Genomic DNA, 27,008 nt, shown 5'->3' with positions numbered 1-27,008 from the left:
CATGACCGAACAATATGGATGGAGTAATTTGGACCCAATAATTATTATGGACCTTAGATCTAGGCCCGTTGGGCACAATTTAGTAAATTGGGCCAATTTTGGGCTTTACATGAGGATTTGGTTTTGAGTCTTGGCCCAATAAGAGGATAATGGACTTAATGGGTCTTGTGGGCATTTGGCCTAGAAAGTCATGTTGGATTCTAATGTGATGATTTGCATGTGATAGTTGGGATTTCCGGTGAGTCAGCAGTCAGGGATTTGTAGGCTTTGGGCAGTTGCAAGGTGAGTTATCCTCACTGTACTCAAGGGTCTAAGGCACCAAGGCTGGCCCTTTGAATTGTTCTTTAGAGCTTGTTATGTTGTAGGATGTTAAGCTTGCTAGTATCCTAGTATTTAGGATGATGATATGAGGATATGCCTTGTTAGCTTAGTATCCTAGAGGAATGGATAGTTAAGAGATGGCTAGTTCTGTTGGTTCAGCACCCTGGTAGTTGGGTAGCAATTATGTGTATAGACTTTTAGTTGGTCTTGCCTTATGCACGTCGGTAGGAGGTTACCTACGGGTTATGTATGTTGAGCCGTAGCTGAGGATATTCCATCCCGGTAGGATGATAGGGCCCTAGTATGTTGGTTTTGCAGAGTATTCTATGGTTGCCTGTTATGTGTGCATATTCGCTAGTGTGGGGCATTCCAACCCGATTGTTGTGGGCCAGGAGTATTCCATCCCGGTAGGATGATTGTACTCATAGTAGGTTGGCATTCCAACCCGATGGTTGTGGGCCTGGGGTATTCCATCTTGCAAGATGATTGGACCCATAGTAGTAGTAGTAGTTACTGTAGGTATAGGGAGTGGGCATTCCAAAGCGATGGTTGTGGGCCATGAGTATTCCATCCCGGTAGGATGATTGGACTCATAGTAGGTTGGCATTCCAACCCGATGGTTGTGGGCCTGGGGTATTCCATCTTGCAAGATGATTGGAACCATAGTAGTAATAGTTATTGTAGGTATAGGGAGTGGGACATTCCAACCTGATGGTTGTGGGCCAGGAGTATTCAATCCCGGTAGGATGATTGGACTCATAGTAAGTTGGCATTCCAACTCGATGGTTGTGGGCCTGGGGTATTCCATCTTGCAAGATGATTGGAACCATAGTATTTATTATTGTACGTATAGGCGTTTGGGCATTCCAACACGATGATTGTGGGCCGGGAGTATTCAATCCCGGTAGGATGATTGGGCTCGTGTATTGTATGCATTCCAACCTGATGGTTGAGAGCCAGGGGTATTCCAACCGGAAGGTTGATTGGACCCGCAGTATGTTGTTCTTTGTTGTATGCATATGTTTATGTGTGTATGGGTATTTTGAGAGAACTCACTAAGCTTTCGGGCTTATAGTTGTGGTTTATTGTTTCAGGTGCTTCAGGGTATCGTGGCAAGGCGAAGGCGTGATCGTACCGCTCCTCATGTATTATGATTTATGTGATATGGTTCTGGGGGATACTCTGATGTTTAAACTATTTTGAAAACAAGATGTATGAACGTAATGGTTTTTGAATGAAATAAAATGTTTTAATTTGGTTGAAATTTTTGGTCGTTACACCTAAATTTTAATATAGCTTTTAATTAGTTATAGTAACGTTATTAGGACCTTATAATAATTATCTGGGCTATTATTATGAGTTATATAAGTGTCGTTATAATATCTTTTTAACCACTCGCGGTACGGGGAATCTGGTTTGGAGGGCCGCTTGGTTTGCTGGATTTCAGAAGTGCTATATGCCTAAATGCTCTGCCCTCCGGTGTTCCATGTCTGGCCCTTGTCTATACATAATGGGTGAAGAGTATTGTTTAATGCTTATATAATAGTAATAATAGCTAGACTATTAATTAGTCTCGGTGAATATTAGACTAAACTCTAAATGTAATGATACTAGGTTTTGTCAAAGGAAATTGTTTTAAGTAAACGAAGCGTTGTCCGAGTACAGAGTCATCACCTGATCAGGTGAGTGCATAGTTACTTTCATCTTACACATAGATATGAAGTATTTTATAGAAATTACGTGTTACGTGTGCATATTATCTCTATACTTTCTATCTATGTCGGATGAATGATTTTATACATGTTTTAAATGATTTAAACTGTATATGTATTTTATATCTACAAAATATGTTGGGTAAATCATGGGTAAATGAAATACGAGTTGGATGATGAGATAAGAGGTGATATAGACCATGAGATAAGGGTGAGAGGTGAACCATGAGAGAAGCCTTTTTACCCAAGTGTTGGTACCGTCATCTAGCACAATATGGATGACAACCACATACTATTCTAGACAGTCCAGTGGAACACTAGCAGGCTCGCAACCTGTAGGTGTTTATTTGAACTGTGTGCTCACCAACTGTACTCTACAAACCCATTGACCGGTATTGCGAGAGGAGTATTGGAAATGATATTGTCAATAAATGAGATAAACCCTGGTGACTATGAGACTTAGTGCCTAAACCCTGGCGACTATGCGACTTAGTGCCTGTTCTATAAACCCTGGCGACTATGCGACTTAGTGTCGGTTGAGTAAACCCTGGAAACGATGGATTTTGTGCCGATTCCTTAGAATGATCCTTAGGAATGAATGAATGAGGAATAGCTAATTCTTAGGGTAGATCCTTAAGAATAAATAAGATAATGGGGATGGGTAATTGGGTTAATTGTTTGATGATTAAACATAATAATTATATTATTGTGGGTTAAAAAACCCTATGTACTCACCAGGTTTCCCAATTTGACCCACTCAAGCTTATTTGTATCACAGGTGTCGATATGAAGTCACCTTACACCGAGAGATTAAGGAGATATAAATCACTAGTGATAATGAATGTAAGTTCTGTTTATGCTTATGTTTCTGTATTGACGATGACATCCCAAATGTTTTAAAATGAATAAAAATACATTTCTTCGAAAATGCTTTGATAACGTATTTATCATGTTTTTCTGGGAACAAATTCCGCAACATTTTTATTAAAAGAGTTACTCTGATTTTTATAAAGCATAAACAAAATCGGTCTTTTCTGGCCGTGAAAATGGGGATGTCACGTTTTATAACATCTAAGTTACTGGTGTGTTTACATATGTCAATGTGCAACCAAGTCGCAACTACAACTCATATGTCTCCGTTTCAAGAATATAATATATTATCGTCTAATGATCACTCGTGATAAAATCCATGAAGTGATTCAAATGAGCATAGGTTGAATCCAATACTCGAATCTTATTCCAGGAGCAATCATGAATACTGCAGCTATGTCTAAAACACCTAGACAAACTACAGACCCATTCATGACAGTCTTGCCTCAATACCTACTTCCAAAGTATGATCGACTATAGATGGTTTGAATAACCTATTTATTCGGTAAGTCAAAACATGTAAAGTGAAACACAAGACTAATATTAATCATATATGACCCTAAAACTTTGAACCATATTGATTACTCATTATTCATTGTATAATGTTTCGAATAATCAACTTAATACTTGAATTAAAAATAATAGTCATGCCATGCTCCAAGCATGAATACTATGTTTACCTATGGTCCTTTCTTTGTGAAATAGATCGATTGACAACCTTTCAATGATGCTCATTTCATAATTCCAAATCCTTATGTAAATGTTAGAATTCCAAATTCTTGCCATTTACCGAAATTTGTTAAATTCTAAACTTATATGCATTGATTATTTTGTAATGACTAAGCACAAAAGTCACAAAGACTTGGCAACAAACATTTCAAAGTATTCCAATGGAGAACAATTCCATGGAAACGAAGTCTCAAATTCAAGTACCTACCTTTGAAGATTCTTCTTGCATTAAGGTCCTAATGTTACATAGATTTAAGGAATAACTTCAACCTATGTAAACATTTCCATATTCCCATTTTGACTATCACTTCTAAAAAAGAGTTACCTCTTTTTAGAGTATGTCAATATGGTCCTTCCAAAAATTTATACTATACTTCAAACTGTCCATGAGCAGCCAATCTTTGGTAACCCTCAGGTTGTCCTCGACAATTGTTTAACCACTTTAGTCATCTCTTGTTCTAGTTCCTTTCTCCCTTTTAATGCCCTAGGCATTTGGAAAATTTTAGAACATAATTAATATTATAGTATATGCAATCGATCCTATACCCGAAGCATATGGGACATGATACATAATGTCTCACATAAAGACATGATACTGGACCAGTCTTTTGCTATAATGTTGCTATTTGCCATGTTCTCACAATTCGAACTATGAAAAGGGATGTCGTAATCATAATCGAATTTGAGAACGCAATAAACACTTCCATATATAGAATTTCTTCATGTTGAACCATTCCAACATAACATTCATAAATATACCTAACTAAATTGGATTGAAATCTCAACCTAAGCATTTAGAATTGAAATGAAGTATAATTTTCTCTCCCTTAATTATAGAAAAACAATTTTTCAAACCCTGCAATTTTGCAAATTTGAAACTTTTGTTTCCTATAATTAACATTGCTAACTTGCAACACTTAACATAATAATCATGCTCCCACTAACATGATAACTATTAGCATAACACTTATGCTCCCACTAGCTTTGACATGTACCCAGAAATCAACTGGACTTCTAGAAAACAATATTTATTGACTTTTTTTTTACCAAAGTTTAGATTTCTAATACTAGATGCTTCGATAAAACTTTATCTAAGCTTCTACAACTCATACACCTTCCCTTAGATAGCTCACATTTGTGTCTAAACAATTTTAGAACTATGAAGAGGTATGTCGTAATCATAGTCTCAAATGTTTAGACCTTTTTCATTTCTCACAATTCGAACTATGAAGAGGTATGTCATAATCATAATCAAATTTGAGAAATGCAAATATCACAATTGCTTACTATATAAAATCTACTTAGTGAAAGAGTTTCCTCACCATCATTTTCATGAATCGGAGAGAAACCTTATTACACTTAGATTTTATGGTGTATCTGTTCCTATCCATGTGAATTTGTCATAACCATAATCACAAGACAAGGTTAGTGACAAATCCAATTTCATATGGACTGAACTTGTTCAATCTTAATATCTTGCCACCTAGCAGCACATGGCCTACCATGGATTCCAAGTTGTTATGTAAACCATTGAGAACTCATAGAAGTCACATGCATAGTCAACCTTAACTGGAATAGGCATAAAAACAAGAATATGTCAACACTATAGGTTACCAACCTTAAGTCGTGTGCTAGTGATTAACAACTAGTTTTATTCTTGATTAGTTCTTGAAACATTTTCAAGATCCTTAAGACTCCCACTGTCCTCTTGACATATAAGATTCTTTTGTCAAGAGTCATTCCTTGACAAAACAAATATTCAAGAGTTAGTGCGGATTCTTATCATGATAAATACTTTACACAATTGGTCTTAGTTGGTCTTTGTCTTTTCCAAGACATCACAGCTTACTAATTTCAAATGTACACGAGTAGAAAACATTTTACTCAACATCTGATAAGTGTTATAAACCTTTCTTAAGATAATGCCACTCAAGTTACAATCTTGGAGTATGACTCTAAGACTTGTTTTAGAACGAAGTATAACTCATCTTCTTCATTTTAACCATTTCAACAACTCATGATTCCTCTTCTCTGTCAAACAAATAAACTAAGATGTCCTTAGAGAAACAATTGTGATATGGTTTCATAATCAATAAGATGATCATAAAACACGATACTAAAGTACTCTCCCATCTTTTCAGATTGGAGAAACTTTTATCTTTCTGCCTAACTTGATTCTTCTCATTCGTCCCGCCATACATTGAAATGTTTCCAATGTTTAAGAATTACACTTCAACTTGTAAGCATAACCATATTTACTAAACTTTAGTAAATCATGACGAATAGTCTTATCGATCTTTGTGGTGGCCCTGAACAGTGGACAACCAAGTGTACTCGATCTCCTAGTCCTTCACTTGACTGACATATACATGTGAACAAGGAATTAGTCTTAATTTCCCAAAGATGAAAATTCTCATTCATCATACAAAACAAGTTGCATGATTCCGGGTTTCTATCCAACTGAACCTTGGGTGATGAGAATCTTTCCTTATTTGGCAAATTATGACACTACCACAAACGAAAGAATTAAATTCATATTGCTAACATGGAAACATTCAAACATCAATTTCACAAAAGCCATTTCAAGGAGATATAAAATAAAACAAAAACAAAATTTTATTTATTCATAAAATGCAGAAAACTTTTCTTTACAATGTAATTATAAGTGAAAACTATGCTATTACATATTTCCTAGTAATCTATCATAACCCCTAAGCAGCAGATCAAAAAATCCGATCTTCAAACCATGTGATTAAAATCCATCTTCACGATTAGATTCAGCAAGCTCTTACTTTTAAGCTTCCTTCCTTTCGCGTGATCCTACAAAACATCAAAATGCAACCTTGTCACATCATGTATTAAGAATCAACAATTATGAACTTATCAGAGTTTAGATAGTGGACTTACCTGAAGCAGGACCATACATTCTGACTAAAGTTCCCAGGTAGTCAAGGCAACTTCGATTCCAATGTCCTTTTCTTTGGCAATAGAAACACACAGGCTCACTTGGAAAAATATCAGAACTGGCCTTTCTTTTATGATCATAACTTTTGACCATGGACAATTCCTTTCCTTTAGGAGAAGGAATTATTTCTGGGATGTCCATGCTAGCTTGAGATGTAGACCTTCGAATCAAATTTTCTTGACCATTACGCCAAATCATTGTTGATTCAACAACAATTAGAAAATATGTAAGATCTATTAGGGTCATGTCATGATCTGTCACATAGTAGTCATTAATAAACTCATTATATGACTCGGGAAGTGACTGAAGAACCCAGTCAATAGCCAACTTCCTTGGAATAACGACACCCAACATTCTCAGCTTGACAATGTGTGAATTCATCTCCAAGACATGTACACACAATGACCTTCCATCTTTGTGTTTGATATCCAATAGGGCTAAAGTGATCTTGAACTTTTCAAGTCTTCGAGCTTGTGGGTTGTCACACCCCAAAACCGGAATGTTGGAAACATTCTGGGGCGGAGGACGTCATGTACAGTATCACAACAATACATAATAGTAAACAAGCAACAACATCACCCATTGCATTAATAATATAATTTAATACAAGTGTGTTTTGTGTATAGTTATAAGACACCAAAAATGAATAATCAAAATAAAGACGAGTCCTGAAAGCTTTGTCTTCTCAAAACTTGGTCATCGGTACCTATCTACTGGTGACCTGTGAATACAAGTTACTTTGAAAGAGTTGATTAGCATTAAAGCTGGTGAGTTCATACGTATTTTAGTGTCATTGATTGAATGAAAGTGTTTGTAAATTTTTGTTGTAAATGTTCATTGTAAAAGTTCGTAAGAGTTTGATGTAATTGATGTATCTCCTAGAAAATCCTATATCTTCTACTTTAAATGTATCCTTCTAGCAAGACCCGAATGTTCTGTATGTAGTTTGTTTGTAAAAGTGTGTTTTTTCTCAAGTATGACTATCATTAACAAAATATAGTTTACATTTCCGTTTATGTGAAAAGATCACAAAGTGAATGCAATGGGAAAATAATGATGTACCATAGTATTGTATATAGTAACTACCGTTGTACTAACTACCTTAAACCAATTGTTAATTAAGGTAAAATGTGATATGATTATAACCATACTTGATTGGCTAGTATAACACAACAATCAAAGATGTCGAAATGGAATGATATTAGTCACCCATAGACCTGCAGGTCCCACTGTAGCTAGCAGCAAGGTGTAGGACGGTCAGTCCCGTATAGATCTATACATAAATTCACGCTCTCCCTCTAGGAGACTCAGGTTACAAAACGTGACATAGTTGTAGATTACCATGCCATGAAGTAGTGGCTCACATTAATGTTACAGTATTCTAATGTTTGTATAGTATGTTCTAGTATATTGTATGTTCTCTGTTCTAGTGTATATTATGTTCTCTTGTATACTGTATAGTATGTTCCTCCATGTTTCTCATTATAGTATGTTCTTTCTATTTCTCGCTATAGTATGTTTGAACTGACTCATGTATGAAATGACTCTTGTATGTTTCATTGTTCTAGAAATAGAGAGTAGTAAACCTTTAAACTATACCTATTATAGTTTACTAGTAATGTTGTTTGAATGACTTATTATGTTTATACACCTTTTTCACCCAAAGGTGTTGAACTGAGTTAAAAGCTTTTATATCCATACATATATACATAATATATAACTAAGGTTCAAACGACATTCAGAAAAATAACCGGATACCCTAAGTCCACAACCAAACAAGGAACAGGAAATAAAGTGAGTTATCAGTCCTAAGTCCTTTCAACCTTATTTATATAACTATATCTATATAGACATGATTTTGACACTATATAAGTTTAAAAGAGTTTAACATAAAAAGGAATTTTAATCATTTGAATGGTAACAAATGAGCTGATGTCAATTTATTAAATGTTTTGAAGAGTTTGTTTGATAAACAGTTTGAAGTATATAAAAAATCCACTTCTTTGATAGTCATTAATCACATGTGATTGATATAATAACTATAATGTTTTCAACTTGTATCCCCCCCCCCCATAAAATCATTTAAAAGGTAGATTAAAGGGTATGAACTCACCTGTAGTGAGTGATATGAATGTAAGATCGATATAGGATGCTAAGTGTCAAGTGAAGCCTCGAGCACAAACGGATCCTATTAAGCATATAATGATACATATATTTATATAATTGGTGTATATACGACTAATCATGAAAGGAAACCACTTTAGGGACTAGGAAACACTTCGATTGAAGTGTTTTAATAACCTATGATTGAATCAAATGGAGCGTATGACCACACATTGGAGTTTACAGCCACACCTTTGGTGTTTATGACGAAGGGGACTTTATAGTCATAGAGCGTGACTTTATAAGGTGTTTAGGGCCCTAACTAGCATTCACTAAGTGTTCACGGCCCTAGGCTTGGACTTAAGATGATTTTGTGGCCAATATATGCACCAAAACAAGGGTTTACGGCCATGCAAGGGTTTACGGCCGTAAACTCTTGATGTTCATGTAATATATGATGTTTTAAGGCAAGGGATCATGTGTTTATCAAGCCTAACTCGAAGATAGAAGAGATACTCACACTTTTGAAGGCTTCTAAGTAGTTCACGGCCCAAGAACAAGTAGGTGTTCTTGGTGTTCTTGGTTAAAGTGCTGAATACTTGAAGATCTACCCAAAAGATGAATTTCATGGATGAAATCAAAGGGTGATACTAGATTAGGAAGGATAACAACTAATCAAATGGAAGAATGGTTTACATTTTTGAAGATCAAGGTGAATGTTCTTGATGATAGTTGAGAGAGAATCGAGTTTCTTGAGTTGGCAGTGTGAGAAGTGGTGAAAAATGAAGGAATATCATGTATATGGGAGGAGTTTACGGCTAGCCAAGAGATTACGACCGTAATCTCTAAGTTATGGCCGTAAACTCCAAGACTTGGAGTTTTCCGGCTGAAAGTTGCACAATGAACTCTAGCATATACTTCCTAACACCCAATACTTGAATGTACGAGGCTTAGAACACTCAAACAGACCCCTAACAATGCTAAAAGATAGCAGAAACAAGTCTGAATTTGATTGAATTGAATGGTTGTACAAGATAGAAATTTCGGGTTGTCACATCATCCCCCCGTGAGAGAGAATTTTGTCCCAAAATTAGAGATTAACCAATTACAATTAGCTAAGCGAAAAGATGTGGATATTTTAGTTTCATTTGATCCTTACGCTCTGAAGTGAATTCAGATCCCCGCTTGGCATTCCAGCGAACCTTCACTATCAGGATACAACTTTGCTTCATTCGCTTGACCTCTCGGTCCATGATCTCTACTGGTTCTTCCATGAAGTTAAGGCTCTCGTTGATCTCGTTCTCATCGAGTGGGATTACAAGAGTCTCGTCGGACAGACACTTTTTCATGTTCGAGACGTGGAAAATAGAATGTACGTTACTAAGCTCGCGAGGTAGTTTGAGTTTGTAAGCTACATTACCAATTCTAGTGATAATCTCAAAAGGCCCTAAGCATCTTGGATTTAGCTTTCCACGCTTTCCAAAGTGTATCAATCCCTTCGAAGGTTAGACCTTCAATAGAACATGGTCACCAACCTGGAATTCTAAAGGTTTTCTTTTTTTGTCTGCGTAGTTTTTCTGTCGATCTCTAGAGGCTTTTAATCGTTCACGGATTTGAATGATCTTCTCTGTCATTTCCTGAATGATTTCAGGACCTGTGAGAGTGCTGTCAGGAATGCATCCTTTATCTAACTGAGTGTTACCCACCTCAGCCTAGCATAGAGGGGATCTGCATTTCCGACCATAGAGGGCTTCAAATGGAGCAGCCTTTATGCTCGTGTAATAACTATTATTATAGGAGAACTCGACAAGGGGTAAATGAGTATCCCATGCCTTTCGAAAGTTAATCAAAGAGGCTCACAACATATATTCTAATGTTTGAATAGTCCTCTCACTTTTTCCGTCAGTTTGCGGATGGTAGGTTGTATTCATGTCCAGCCTAGTTTCTAGGGAACTTTGCAGCGACTGCCAGAACCTTGAAGTGAATCTACTATCTCTATCAGAGATAATGGATATGGGAACACCATGCAGTCTTACGATCTCCCTAATGTAAGTTCTAGTTAGTTTCTCCATCTTGTCAGTTTCTTTGATAGGCGGGAAGTGTGTGGACTTGGTTAACCTGTCTATGATCACCCATATGGTACCGAGACCACACGTAGTCTTAGGAAAGTTGGTTATGAAGTCCATTATGATCCGCTCCCATTTCCATCCCAGTATCTCCGGTTGTTGAAGTAAACCTAATGATTTCTGGTATTCGACCTTAACCTTGGCGCAAGTAAGGCACTTGCTCACGAAGGTAGCAATCTCTACTTTCATGTTAGCCCACCAGTAAAACTTTTTAAGATCTAGATACATCTTATCTGAACCTAGGTGGACAAAATATCTAGTGTTGTGCACTTCCGTCATGACCAAGTCTTTGAAACCACTGTCACGTGGTGTCCAGATCCGATCCATGAGATATAAGGCTCCACCACCCTTGACTTACAAGTTCTTATCCATCCCTCTAAGGGATTCACGCGCCACATTTTCAGGTTTCAAGGCTTCAAGCTGAGCTTCCTTAATTTGTGTGGATAAGTGTGAATGGATAGTCATAGTCAATCATTTGACTCTACGACCAGAGTATTCTTTCCTACTTAGGGCGTCAGCTACTACGTTGGCTTTACCGGGATGATAACAAATTTCGCATTCATCGTCATTGAGTAGCTTGATCCACTGTTGTTGTCTCATATTGAGCTCCTTCTAGTCAAATATATGTTGAAGGCTTTTGTGGTCTGTAAAGATAGTGCTTTTTGTACCATATAGGTAGTGTCTCCATATCTTCATAGCAAATACAACTGCTCCTAACTCAAGATCATGTGTGGTATTGTTGACCTCGTGGTCTTTAGCTGTCTTGAGGCATAGGCGATAACCTTACCTCATTGCATCAGAACAAAACCAAGCCTTTGGTTGGATGCATCGCAATAAACCACGAAGTCTTCTATCCCTTCTCGGAGGGATAGTATCGGTGCGCTGCATAAGGCTCACTTTAGCGTTTGGAACACTTTCTCTGGTTTCTCTTCCCAGTCAAAGGCCACGCCTTTCTGGGTCAATGTAGTAAGCGGTTTCGCGATCCCATAGAAGTTCTAAATGAACCTGTGATAGTAGCCAGCGAGGCCTAGAAATTGACGAATTTCTATAGGCGTCTTCGGTGCTGACCAGTTCTCAATGGCCTTTATTTTGGAAGGGTCCACATGAATTCCCTCTTCATTAACAATGTGACCCAAGAATTCGACTCTTCGAATCCAAAACTCGCACTTTGAGAACTTTGCGTAGAGCTTCTCTGATCCTAAAGTTTCCAAAATCTGATGTAGATGCTTACTATGCTCTTCCTTACTACGAGAGTAGATAAGTATGTCATCAATGAACATAATGACGAACTGATCCAAGTAAGGACGGCATACCCTATTCATTAAGTCCATGAATATTGCGGGTACATTAGTCAATCCGAAGAGCATCACTACAAACTCGTAGTGTCCATAACGATTTCAGAAGGCTGTCTTGGGAACATCCTCCTCTAGCACTCGTAATTGGTGATACCCGGATCTTAGATCTGTCTTTGAAAAGTAATTTTCCCCTTGTAGTTGATCGAACAAATCGTCTATGTGAGGTAGAGGGTAACGATTCTTGACAGTAAGCTTGTTCAGTTCTCTGTAGTAAATGCACATACGGAATGATTTGTCTTTCTTCTTCACAAACAAGACCAGAGCTCCCTAGGGTGAGAATATTGGTTTAATAAGGCCCTTGCTGAGCAGTTCGTTAAGTTGATCAGATCGCTCCTACATCTCAGTTGGTGCTAGACGATATGGCGATTTGGCTACTACGGTAGCCCCTGGAACTAAGTCGATTTTGAACTCGACTTGACGCTGTGGAGGTAATTCTGGGAGTTCTTCTGGAAAGATGTCGGGAAAGTCGCATACTTTTGGGATGTTATTTATATCTTTTGAATCTTGGTTCATATCAACAACATGAGCAAGGAATGCATGACATTCCTTTCGCAAGTATTTCTGGGCTTGTATGCTTGAGATGATGCAAAGGTTCGTGTCGGGTTTGTCACCATAGATAACTAGGGTTTCACTTGATGGCAGATTAAGGCGAATGGCCTTTTCATAACACATGATGTCGGCACGATGAAGGATCAACCAATCCATGCCGATAATGACGTCGAAACTTTTAATTGAGACCGACATGAGTTCAATTGGAAATGAATGGCTATCTAGAGTTAGAGTACATCCTATGTATATACTGTTAGTGCTCTTTATCTTTCCGTTAGCCATTTCTACTATGAACAGTTCTTTAAGTGCATGTGGTTTTTGTTTAAGTAAGTGAGCAAATTTCTGGTTCACAAAACTCCTCTCCGCTCCACTATCAAACAATATGCATGCATATGAGTTATCGAGGAGAAACATACCAGTGACCACTGTGGGGTCGGCAACCGCTTCCTCATGGCCTACAACCAAAACTCTTCCCACTCCACCAGCGTTCCCTGCCTTCGATCTGTTCCTCTTGTAGTGACCCTCCTCGCTACATCCGTAACAAGCCTGACCCACACTAACATCGAGGACTTGGGTGATTGGCCTTGCCGGAGCCTTGCAGAAACAGGCTGTGTGCCCTTTCCTATTGCAGTTAGCACACTGCATTTCCCGGTAGGGTCCGTTGCGATGGAAGTTGCACTTGTTGCACTTGGGCAAGCTCCCAGCATATTACTTCATTGGTGCAATAGTAGATTTGTTATCGCAGCATGAACAACCACGACCTGCTGCTTCTTGGAAGGGTTATATGTCGCGTTCTTCTTCTTGTTATCCCAGAACTTCCGCTTGTTGTCAGTGGCCTTGGAGGGTTCTGGGATAGCCAGGGTTGTTGTCGTTGTCTGGATGCGGACTCCATGATCTATGAGCCGTTGTGCCAGCCGTTTGGCACTGTCGAAGGTAGTGGGGTTTGAAGCTAAGACATTCCCCTGAAATGGAGGCACCAGACCCCAGATATACGTCTCTATCTTCTTTCCCTCAATATAGATCATTCCCAGACATAGTGCCACCAAATCGCTGAATCTAGCAGTATAGGCCACTATGTCGGAGCCCTTCATGGTTAAGCTCCAGAGTTCATGTTCAAGTTTCTGAACCTCACCCCTCGGGCAGTACTCTTCTATCATAAGCTCCTTCAGAGCTTCCCAGCCCATAGCATTAGCCACTATTAGAGTTAGTGACTTGATATGGCTATTCCACCATGTCAGGGCTCTGTCTGCGAAGGTGCAGGCATCAAATTTAAGTTTGCTTCCTTCCGGACAAGAACAGATCTCAAAGATCGATTCCGCCTTCTCGAACCATTACGAGAGGGCAATGATTCCGCCAGTCCCACTGAAGGACCTGGGCTTGCAGTTAGTGAAGTCCTTGTACGAGCATTCCCTAGAGTGCATTGGAGCATTACATTGATTGGAATGAACTGTTGTTCCACTCCCGCTAGTACCACTAGCACTGAATTGGGCTAAGGTTGCCAAAACAGCCGCAACCACTACAACTTGGAGTGATGCCGAATTATATTGTGGAGGAGGTGGAGGTGGTTGAGTAGGAGTTATTGGAGGATTACGTCTCAGTTTTCGGCATGGAGTCATCTTTCAACTATAAGTTTACAAAGATAAAGATGATAATAAGAATCAATTGCAAGTGTAATGAAAGTGATCCATGGACTAACTCTCCATAGTCCAACAAAACAAATGAGAGTATGATTGATATAGAGATCTAGCAGTAGAATGATGAAAGCACTTGGATATGGATTTCCAAAAGATTAGATAACTGTCAATAATATTGGCATTAATGATGTAACAAGTTTGGGAAAAATGACCTAGAAGTAGGCCTTACATCAAATCAAAATTAGAAAATTTTGACAGCATACAGACCTAGCAATAGTACTAGAAAGATAGGAATATTTACAGGGAAAAGTGCTACTTAGAGCATAGATAAGAAGGCTATTCCTTAAACCAAATGAAATGACGATTATAGCATCTTCTACTAGCGATGGGTACCCCTCAGGTGAACCCTCAAATTTGCCAGCTGATGCTCCACATCACGGAGGTGTCGTTCATATACCCTTTGGCGTGCTCAGAGCTCTATGACTTTAGCTCAAGTTGCAGCTAGTTCTTGCTGTAGAGCCTCATTGTCTCTCATCGACCTCTCACTAGCATTTTCAATACAAATGATGAGGACTATATTAACTCCCGCATTTGCATCAACCTCCATGATTCGGTTGATGGCTGTCCTACCCTGCTATTCATTACGAGCAACCCTGCAGACCAGGATAGGCAGGACTCTGTCTACTGAGCCTCCCTCACTCAGGTTGTAGAAGCTTCTGTCTCCATTGTATGGTATAGGTTTTCCCTGTTCTTGACTCCATATACCCAAGTTTTTTGCCTACAGAGGCATCGAGCCTTGAAAAACCTGACGATGGTTAGGATTTGGGATTGGAGCTACTAGGGGTAGGTCATTGACTTCTGGCTCAAAGTCAGAATCCTCCGGGAAGTTCTCTGTGAAGTCATCATCCAAAGGCATTGGATTATACTCTTCTGGCTCTTCATTGAGCCATCCACCGTTACCTTGGTTGGGAAAGTGCGGGTCGCCAGGGAGATTGAATCCGTCCATGTTATCTACGCGAGAATAAGGGTAAAGGAAATAATTAATAGAGGTACTAATTAAGATAATTATAGGATGATCTTTATCAGTTACTTCAATACTTTCATAGTTCATACCAGTTACATGTAATCAAAACAGGATAGACCTTCGAATAAGTGACCCTAACTCCAAATCCACAACCAAACAAGGAACAGGAAGTAAGGCAACGATCACAGATTCTAAGTCTATCACACCTCAGTCACATATAACCTTAGCATACCCAAGCCTACTTGTGTTGTCCAACAATCACAATACTTTTGTTATGTCCTAGTGACACTGATTTTAGTATGAATGCAGGTACGTATATACTTCGGTTAAATATTTTATTATTTAATACAAGTGTGTTCTGTGTATAGTTATAAGACACCAAAAATGAATAATCAAAATAAAGACGAGTCCTGAAAGCTCCATCTTCTCAAAACCTGGTCATTGGTAACTGTCTACTAGTGACCTGAGAATACAAGTTTTTTGAAAGAGTTGATCAGCATTAAAGGTGGTGAGTTCATAAGTATTTTAGTATTATTGATTGAATAAAAGTGTTTGTAAATTTTTGTTGTAAATATTCGTTGTAAAAGTTCGTAAGACTTTGATGTAATTGATGTATCTCCTAGAAAATCCTATATCTTCTACTTTAAATGTAGCCTTCTACCAAGTCCCGAATGTTTTGTATGTAGTTTTTTTGTAAAACTGTGTGTTGTTCCCAATTATGACTATCATTAACAAAATATAGTTTACATTTCCGTTTATGTGAGAAGATCACAAAGTGAATGCAATGGGAAAATAATGATGTACCGTAGTATTGTATATAGTAACTACCATTGTACTAAATACCATAAACCAATTGTTAATTAAGGTAAAATGTGATATGATTGTAACCATACTTGATTGACTAGGGTAACACGACAATCAAAGATGTCGAAATGGTATGACATTAGTCACCCGTAGACCTGCAAGTCCCACTATAGCTAGCACCAAAGTGTAGGACGGTCAGTCCCGTATAGATCTATACACAAATTCACGCTCTTCCTCCAGGAGACTCTGGTTACAAAATGTGACACAACAGTAGATTGCCATGCCATGAAGTAGTGGCTCACATTAATGTTATAGTATTCTAGTGTTTGTATAGTATGTTCTAGTACATTGTATGTTCTCTTTGTTCTAGTGTATAATATGTTCTCTTGTATAGTGTATAGTATGTTCCTCCGTGTTTCTCATTATAGTATGTTCTTTTTGTTTCTTTCTATAGTATGTTTGATCTGACTCATGTATGAACTGACTCTTGTATGTTTTATTGTTCTAGAAATAGTGAGTAGTAAACCTCTAAACTATACCTATTATAGTTTACTAGTAATGTTGTTTGAATGACTGAGTATGTTTGTACACCTTTGCTACCTAAAGGTGTTGAACTGAGGTAAAAGCTTTTATATCCATACACATATACATAATATGTAACTAAGGTTCAAACCACACTCAGACAAATAATCGGATACCCTAAGTCCACAACCAAACAAGGAACATGAAATAAAGTGAGTTATCAGTCCTAAGTCCTTTCAACATTACTTATATAACTATATCAAAATTGTCACACCCCAAAACCGAGAATGGCGGAAACATTCTGGGGCGGAGGACATCATGTATGTATCACAACAATGTAAAGTAGTAAACAAGCAACAACATCGTCCATTGCATTGATAGTAATAGTTTAATACATGTGTGTTCTTTCATAGTAATTAGACATTACAACAAGTAATCAAAATAAAAGACGCGTCTTGACTGCTCCGTCTTCGCAAATCCTGATCATTGTACCTGTCTACTGGACACCTGAGAATACAAGTTATTTTGAAAGTGTAGGTCAGCATTTAAGCTGGTGAGTTCATAAGTATTAAATGTCATGGTTCGTATAAGTTTGATTATAACATTTGAAATCGTTCAATGTAATTGTTTGTATAAGTTTTGAAAACTCCTAGAAAATCCCATATTTTCTACTAGTATAACAAGTAGTCTTCTACCAAGACCTGGATGTTTTGAAAGTAGTTTTAAACCAAGACCTGACTATTTTCAAAGTAGTTTTTAACCAAGATCTGACTGTTTTGAAAGTAGTCTTTAACCAAGACCTGACAGTTTTGAAAGTAGTCTTCTACCAAGACTTGTATGTTTTGAAAGTAACAAAGATGGTTTTCCCCTTTATGACTACTATTAACAATATATATAGTCTACTTCATCGTTTATGGAATGTACCACAAAATAAAAGTAATAGGGAAAATATAGCCATTAATGTATTATCCCTTGGTATTAGGATAAACACGACATCGCGACTGCCGAAACGTTCTCACCATGAATATCCGTAGATGTTCATTTTCCTCTGTAGCTAACAGCAGGTGGAAGGAATGGTTAGTTCCTTTAAATGTCTTCCTAGTATAAGTATTAACCGTAGATATCCGTAGATGTCCATTTACCTCTGTTGCTAACAACCGGGTTTAGGAATGGTTAGTCCCTTATTGTTTCTTACCACATAGTATCTATGTAAAACTACCCCTATAAGTGTATCCATGTAAGAGGAATCTCTGTAAAAGTATCTATATAAGTGTATCCATGTAAGAGGAATCTCTGTAAGAGTATCTATATAGTATATCCAAGTAAGAGGAATCTCTGTAAGAGTATCCCTTCATATAGCATGTAGTTTAGACTCATGAATGAACTGAATCTGGTGTAATTTCTTGTAATAGGGATCATGTTTTGTATCCCCTCAACTATTCCTATGATAGTTTACTAGAATGTAATTGATGAGTGTCCAAGTAAGTTTGTACACCCTTGCTACCCAAGAGTGTCGGAACTGAAATAACTGATGGAACATTTATGACTATATATGTACACATGATATATAACTACTATTTAAACGACCTTCGGACGAGTACCCGATATCCCACCAGACCACATCCAAATCGAGGAAAAGGAAACAGGGTGGATAGCCTTCCTAAGTCTTTTAAACATTTCTTATATAACTATACACATAGAGGCATGCAATTTATAATATAAAAGCATAAAAGAAGTTTTGTAAAACTGTTGAAAAGTTTAATAAATAAGAATTTATAACTTGACGTCAGTTTATAAATCGATTCGAAAACCGTTTGACAAGATAGTTTAAGTGTGAGAAAACCTTTGTTGGAAGCACAACTATAACATATTCAAAAAGGAAACCTACAGTTTGTAAGACAGTTTCTAAAAGTGTTTCAACATGAAAAAACGTTTGTGAAAACTATTTGAAGTACCTATGAAAATGTTCCTTTGTTCTTGTATATGAATGTATCTCCTTGAAATAGTATTTCTAGTATGTAAAAGTTCGTGATGTTCTCGTAAAACTATACCTATTATAGTTTTCTAAAAGTGTGTCTCGTTTGTATAGTAATCCCTAGTGAAATGCTCACTTGTTACGAAAAGTATGATTTTTGTAGTACCTAAGATGAACACATATACATACTGTATAAACAGAGTGTTTGACTTATACATATATAACAACATTTTTCATTTCCAAAAATACGATGTTATCGTGATATATTTTGCATACGAAAGTTTCCCTATACTAGTTATAAATCACATATGATTCCGTTGATAAAAAATGTATGATGAAACTTTATATAACACTCGATAATAATCGTGTGTTTTACTTGTATCCCCCCTCTTTTAAAAGCATATAAAAGCATTTATAAAACATTTAAAAGTGCGGATTGTAGGGGTATGAACTCACTTGATTGATTGAAGAAAGCAAGACGAAAATCGAGCAGAACTTCTACTCGAGAAAGCGGATCTCTCGGGATTCTCCGGAATCTCGGGAATCTCCGGAGCGTAAAACTTCCTTCCAAACTTGGATATGAAAACCGGAACTTTGGGATGGCTCCGAGGGTTGAAATGCAGAGCTTCGGCGCGAGAAGGGAAGGAAATTAGCAAATATGGCCGACACCCTCGCACCCTTTATATATGGGCTGAAAGCCTCGCTGACGCTGGGCGTACGCTTGTACGCGGGGCGTATGCGATGTCATGGATGACTGCATCCTCGGTCGAAGCATCGGAGCGACGTTGACGAACCGGAGCCTAGCATCCGAGTACGCTGGGCGTACGAGGGTACGTTGGGCGTAACTTGGATTGGTCCAATGACTCCTTCTTCGGGTAATACCGGATTTTAATTAAATTTATATTTTAATTAGTTAGTAAACTTCAAAAATTCATATCTTCCTCATAAGAACTCCATTTTCGACGTTATTTATATCCACACGTAGGTGAGACTACGATCTACAAATTTCGTTTAGACTCTGTTGGCAAATTTTGAATTTATTTTTAATATTATATTTTTAATAGGTCAGGACATGAAAAGTTCGTTAAAGTTCCATAACTTCTTCATCCGACGTCCGTTTTCGTTAGACTTTTTACCGTTGCACTAGTATTGTTGAGCCCTTCGATTATCATTTAGATTGTGTCGGCTAAAAGACTCTCGATCTCTATTTCGCGTTTTTAGCTGTCTACTGTTATATCTGTAGCTTAGAAAAATCACAACTTCCTCATACGAAGTCAGATTTGGACGTTCTTTTTATGTACGTTTACGGTTTAATGATATCTAAAACTTTTATTTAGATACCTAAGGCTAAAGACTATAGTATTGAAACTTCGCATTTTACGTCTATTAATATTGTCGGTTTTGTCGAGAATCTTCGGTTGGCCATAACTTCTTCGTTATAACTCGGATTTTAGGGTTCTTTATATGTATGAAAACCTTGATACGATTCCTACTACTTTATTTAACCCAAATAAATTTTTAGGAAAGTTAAATTTTGACCTAAATTTGACTTGCGTTCCATCATATTGCCTCGAAATATCGGGTTGTCACATCATCCCCCCGTTAGAGGGAATTTCGTCCCGAAATTAGAGTTTAAACAGAATTGATAAACATGCTACGGATAGAAGTTTTATTTGCTTCTCGTGTTCTTAAGTGAACTCAGTTCCTCGCTTGGAATTCCAGCAAACCTATCACTATCGGGACACGACTTTGCTTCTTTTGTTTGACTTCACTGGCATGACAACTCTTCTTGGTCGAACGTATGTGGAATGTTTTTGTGGGCTGTGAGAATAGTACATCTTGTACCCTACAAGTAGTGTCTCCAGATCTTCAAGGCAATTATCGTTGCCCCTGACTCAAGATCATCTGTTGTATAGATAACTTCCTGCGTCTTAGCCTATCTTGAGGTATAGGCAGTGACCTTTCCTCTTGTATAAGAACAAAACTAATTCATACTGATTATGAAGTCAGAACCTTGTGGTTGATTAGATGTCGTGAAGATCTAAAATAAGGTATGGTTACTCATGAATTAAGGAAAAAGGATAGGTACTTTTGTTCTATCTTTCTTTCTTGTCCCAATCGACAGAAAGGGCATGCGTTGGGCTTCTAAGTTTATTTGCATGACATCACGATAACTCATAGTCTTGGGCAGTCTCCGTCCTAAAGTTCATAGTAGAACCCATACCAGGTTCATCAATCACAGTCTCGGGTATACGAGCCGTATATAAATAAGCTTGAAACTGTGCGTCTTTGGATTGAACTTGACGTACTGCACGAGTGGTACTTCGGGGTGGTTTGTTGAGTTTTCTTCGGAAAGGATGAGAAACATGAGGTGCTCTATGCACGAGTACTTTGGTGTTCTGGAATGACGGCTTTGCTGGAAAGACGATTTCGGAGGAAGAGATGTACGTTTGAAGCTGTTTTTGTGAGGATCAAATTTGAATCAAGTCGTATGATAATGTCGGAATCATAAGGAAGCTTAAAGACATTAGGTTTGAACATATGACGTTTACAGACAAAACACAACCGTGCAACCATCAACAGAGTTACAGTACTTTAGACTACTACAAGACTATTGCCGCGAATAGGATATACTACAATAGGCAAGTATACGCAGCACGAGCATCCCTATATCGACGGGATCCCGCAAAAGATAAGACTCTGGTTGCACTAGATTTGGATGGTTTATAAGTCTGTTACTACGAAACGCCTAAATTACATTAACGTGGGTTCGGAGTAGGTTCTCCTGCAGCTGTGATCCTGAGAATCCTACTGTCTGCGCCAGAGTTCTTTGTTATAGGGCAATCCTTCTTGAGGTGCCCTATCTCCCCGCATTGGTGGCATGATTGGCTATTACTAGGCTTGGTGGCGGGAGAGAGGTGTTTAGCCAGTGTTATGTGGACACAAGTTCCTTCCTCATTACACCACCTTGGAAATTGCTTCCTAAAGCGTTCTGCATGAGATGCCACTTGTTGCTGTGGCATCACAAGTCTATGACTGTTGCCATTTGTTGGTTTCCTGGTTTGGTACCACCATCGGAACTCTCGACTCCTTTGTCAGTCTTGCTTGTGTTGCTTAAGTTGATGTGTGTAAGGAAAGTTGTCACAGTAGCTGCTACTGCAGCTGGTAATGTAGCGACGTCGATATGGAGGATAGGGGTTTCGTTGCTTGGCTGATTGTTTCTGGATGACGACATGATTATGTAACGTAAAAGATAAAGATTTTGTGAGCGATTCTAGTTGACTCTAGATATAGTTCGATTGTTCAAGTAAAGTGTAAGACTATGTTCTCGAAAGTTTGACCTACATCCCTATGATGCAGTCCTAACACTTAGTGGAAGTGTGTTTATGAAGGGTTGACCTACATCCCTATGATGCAGTCCTAGTAATGAGTGGAAGTAAGTTCGTAGAATGGTCTCAAGATGCTTGTCGTTCAAGCCGATGTATTGTTGCTTGGTGAATAACGTGATCCAACCACTAAAAGAGACTTGGAAATGTTTCTGGAGCTAAATTACTATGGTCAAATGACTTGACTAAAGCGTGTTTCAGATAGACTCCAATGAAAGTATGATAAGATTACTTGAATAAAGAATGACACAAAAGTTAGCTGACTGTCAACATCTTTGATATTCATGACGTAAAAGTTCGGGAAAATGACCTTGTAAAAGGTCTTACATCCTATCCGAAGTAGAAAAATCTTTGACAGCATAAACTCCTAACTAAAAGTACTTACAGTACAAGGTATTCACAGGGAACAGTGCTACTCAAAACTTAGATAGGAACACGGTTCTTTTTAAAACAAATATGTAAAGTAAAGTATCTCCTACTGGCGACGGTCACCCCTATGGTGAACCCTTAGTTTGGCTAGCTGACGTTCCATATCAAGCAGGTATCTTTTGTACACCCTCTGGAGTACGCAGAGTGCTATGACTTCGGCCCGTGATTTAGTCAGTGCTTGAAGCAAAGCTTTAGGGTATCTTTCAGATCTCTCACGAGCATCTTCTAAACGAAAGGTGCGGAGGGTATGCATTCTCGCATCGGTATTAACCTCTTCGATACGTTGGAGAGCCGTCCTGCCCTGAATTTCATTTCGAGCAACTCTACGGATTAGGATTGGTAGACTCTGTCTGTTGAGCTCCCTTCATTTACGTTGTAGAAGCTTCGGTCTCTAATAAACGTCATAGGTTGATCTTGCTCTTCGCTCCCTGTTTCCACACATTCTACCCAAGAGCGTAGGGCTATGAAAAGTCGGGCGAGGGTTAGGAATTGGAACGGGAGTTGCCTGGGGTAGGTTCTCAACCTCGGGTTCATAGTTATCAACATCCGAAAGGTTTTCAGCATGGTGATCATTCAAAGGGATTGGATGATCACTCTCTAGTTCTTCTTCAAACCATCCAACATTGCCTTTGTTCGGAAGGTATGGGTTGCCTTGGGGATGGAGTCCAGTTATGTTATCTACGCGAGAATTGGGGTACGGAAATAATTATTAGAGAAACTATCTAGATAATTATTAGAAAGTCTTCATTAGTTACATTGCTATTTGTAAAGTGCATATCAGTCATATGTAATTAACACAGGATAGGCTTTCGAATAAGTGACCTTAACTCCAAATTCACAAGGAATGAGGGTAAAGCAAAAACTTCACCGATTCTAAGTCTATAACATCCTAGTTACATATAGCCTTAGTGTATCCATTTAGCAACTATCAACTTAGTAATGAAGATCCTTTTTAGTTCTCAAGTAAGTAATTATGGTAACACAAAACACCCCTATGGTATTTTAGACTTAGGTTCTATTATAATGTTCTCATTGTGGTAATGTTGGTAAGTTAATAGAATTGTTGCTACATCACAACCATTCTTAGGCATATGCTAACCACTCCTCAGACCAACATAGTTGATCAAGCTATGCCACTCCCAAGACTGACTATACATCCCCAAGCTTAGTTGTGATATTCAACAATCGTAATACTTTTGTTCTTGTCGTTGTGACACCGATTTTAGTATGAATGCAGGCACGTATACTTACTTAAATATTTTATTATTTAGAAGTATAAACTGTAGGTCAGAGTATTTTTAATCCCATTGTATTTATAGTTAGTATATCTTTTATGGGTTGATATACTCAGTTCACTATAAACAATGCTCTGATACCAATCTGTCACACCCAAAAACCAAGAACGGCGGAAACGTTCTGGGGCGGAGGACGTCATGTATGTATCACAACAATGTAAAGTAGTAAACAAGAAACAACATCGTCCATTGCATTAATAGTAATAGTTTAATACATGTGTGTTCTTTCATAGTAATAAGACATTACAACAACTAATCAACATAAAAGACGAGTCTTGACTGCTCCATCTTCGCAAATCCTGATCATCGTACCTGTCTACTGGTGACCTGAGAATACAAGTTATTTTGAAAGTGTAGGTCAGCATTTAAGCTGGTGAGTTCATAAGTATTAAATGTCGTGGTTCGTATAAGTTTGATTATAACTTTTGAAATCGTTCAATGTAATTGTTAGTATAAGTTTTGAAAACTCCTAGAAAATCCCATATTTTCTACTAGTATAACAAGTAGTCTTCTATCAAGACCTAGATGTTTTGAAAGTAGTTTTAAACCAAGACCTGTCTGTTTTGGAAGTAGTCTTTAACCAAGACCTGATTGTTTTGAAAGTAGTCTTTAACCAAGACCTGACAGTTTTGAAAGTAGTCTTCTACCAAGACTTGTATGTTTTGAAAGTAACAAAGATGGTTTTCCCCTTTATGACTACTATTAACAATATATATAGTCTACTTCATCGTTTATGTGAATGTATCACAAAATAAAAGTAATAGGGAAAATATAGCCATTTAAGTATTATCCCTTGGTATTAGGATTAACACGACATCGCGACTACTGAAACGTTCTCACCGTGAATATCTGTAGATGTTCATTTTCCTCTGTAGCTAACAGCAGGTGGAAGGAATGGTTAGTTCCTTTAAATGTCTTCCTAGTATAAGTATTAACCGTAGACATCCGTAGATGTCCATTTACCTCTGTTGCTAACAGCCGGGTTTAGGAATGGTTAGTCCCTTATTGTTTCTTACCACATAGTATCTATGTAAAAGTACCCCTATAAGTGTATCCATGTAAGAGGAATCTCTGTAAAAGTATCTATATAAGTGTATCCATGTAAGAGGAATCTCTGTAAGAGTATCTATATAAGTATATCCATGTAAGAGGAATCTCTGTAAGAGTATCCCTTCATATAGCATGTAGTTTAGACTCATGAATGAACTGACTCTGGTGTAATTTCTTGTAATAGAGATCATGTTTTGTATCCCCTAAAATATTCCCATGATAGTTTACTAGAATGTAATTTATGAGTGTCCAAGTAAGTTTGTACACCCTTGCTACCCAAGAGTGTCGGAACTGAAATAACTGATGGAACATTTATGACAATATATGTACACATGATATATAACTAATATTTAAACGACCTTCGGACGAGTACCCGATATCCCACCAGACCACATCCAAATCGAGGAAAAGGAAACATGGTGGATAGCCTTCCTAAGTCTTTTAAACATATCTTATATAACTATACACATAGAGGCATGCAATTTATAATATAAAAGCATAAAAGAAGTTTTGTAAAACTGTTGAAAAGTTTAATAAATAAGAATTTATAACTTGACGTCAGTTTATAAATCGATTCGAAAACCGTTTGACAAGATAGTTTAAGTGTGAGAAAACCTTTGTTGGAAGCACAACTATAACATATTCAAAAAGGAAACCTACAGTTTGTAAGACATTTTCTAAAAGTGTTTCAACATGTAAAAACGTTTGTGAAAACTATTTGAAGTACCTATGAAAATGTTCGTTTGTTCTTGTATATGAATGTATCTCCTTGAAATAGTATTTCTAGTATGTAAAAGTTCGTGATGTTCTCGTAAAACTATACCTATTATAGTTTTCTAAAAGTGTGTCTCGTTTGTATAGTAATCCCTAGTGAAATGCTCACTTGTTACGAAAAGTATGATTTTTGTAGTACCTAAGATGAACACATATACATACTGTATAAACAGAGTGTTTGACTTATACATATATAACAATATTTTTCATTTCCAAAAATACGATGTTATCGTGATATATTTTGCATACGAAAGTTTCCCTATACTAGTTATAAATCACATATGATTCCGTTGATAAAAATTGGATGATGAAACTTTATATAACACTCGATAATAATCGTGTGTTTTACTTGTATCCCCCCCCCCCCCCCCTTTAAAAGCATATAAAAGAATTTATAAAACATTTAAAAGTGAGGATTGTAGGGGTATGAACTCACTTGATTGATTGAAGAACGGGAGACTAAAACCGAGCAGAACTTCTACTCGAGAAAGCAGATCTCTCGGGATTTTCCGGAATCTCGGGAATCTCTGGAGCGTAAAACTTCCTTCCAAACTTGGATATGAAAACCGGAACTTTGGGATGGCTCCGAGGGTTGAAACGCAGAGCATCGGCACGAGAAGGGAAAGAAATTAGCAAATATGGCCGGCACCCTGGCACCCTTTCTATAGGGGCTGAAAGCCTCGCGTACACTGGGCGTACGCTTGTACGCGGGGCGTACGCGACGTCATGGATGACCGCATCCTCGGTCGAAGCATCAGAGTGGCATGGAAGAACTGGAGCCTAGCATCCGAGTACGCTGGGCGTACGAGGGTACGCTGGCGTAACATGGATTGGTCCGATGACTCCTTCTTTGGATAATAACGGATTTTAATTAAATTTATATTTTAATTAATTAGTAAACTTCAAAAATTCATATCTTCCTCACACGAACTCCGTTTTCGACGTTCTTTATATCCACGCGTAGGTGAGACTACGATCTACAACTTTCGTTTAGACTGTGTCGGCAAATTTTGAATTTATTTTTAACAGTATATTTTTAATAGGTCAGGACACGAAAAGTCCGTTAAAGTTCCGTAACTTCGTCATCCGACGTCTGTTTTCGTCATACTTTTTACCGTTGCGCTAGTATTGTTGATCCCTTCTATTCTCATTTAGATTGTGTCGGCTAAAAGACTCTCGATCTCTATTTCGAGTTTTTAGCTGTCTACTGTTATATTTGTAGCTTAGAAAAATCACAACTTCGTCATACAAAATCAGATTTGGACGTTCTTTTTATGTACGTTTACGGTTTAATGATATCTAAAGCTTTTATTTAGATACCTAAGGCTAAAGACTATTGTATTGAAACTTCGCATTTTACGTCTATGAGTATTGCCAGTTTTGCC

Source organism: Lactuca saligna, chromosome 3 (genome assembly GCF_052625555.1).
Source record: "Lactuca saligna cultivar CGN05327 chromosome 3, ASM5262555v1, whole genome shotgun sequence".
Classification (NCBI taxonomy): Eukaryota; Viridiplantae; Streptophyta; class Magnoliopsida; order Asterales; family Asteraceae; genus Lactuca; species Lactuca saligna.
This window is presented reverse-complemented; position numbering follows the sequence as displayed.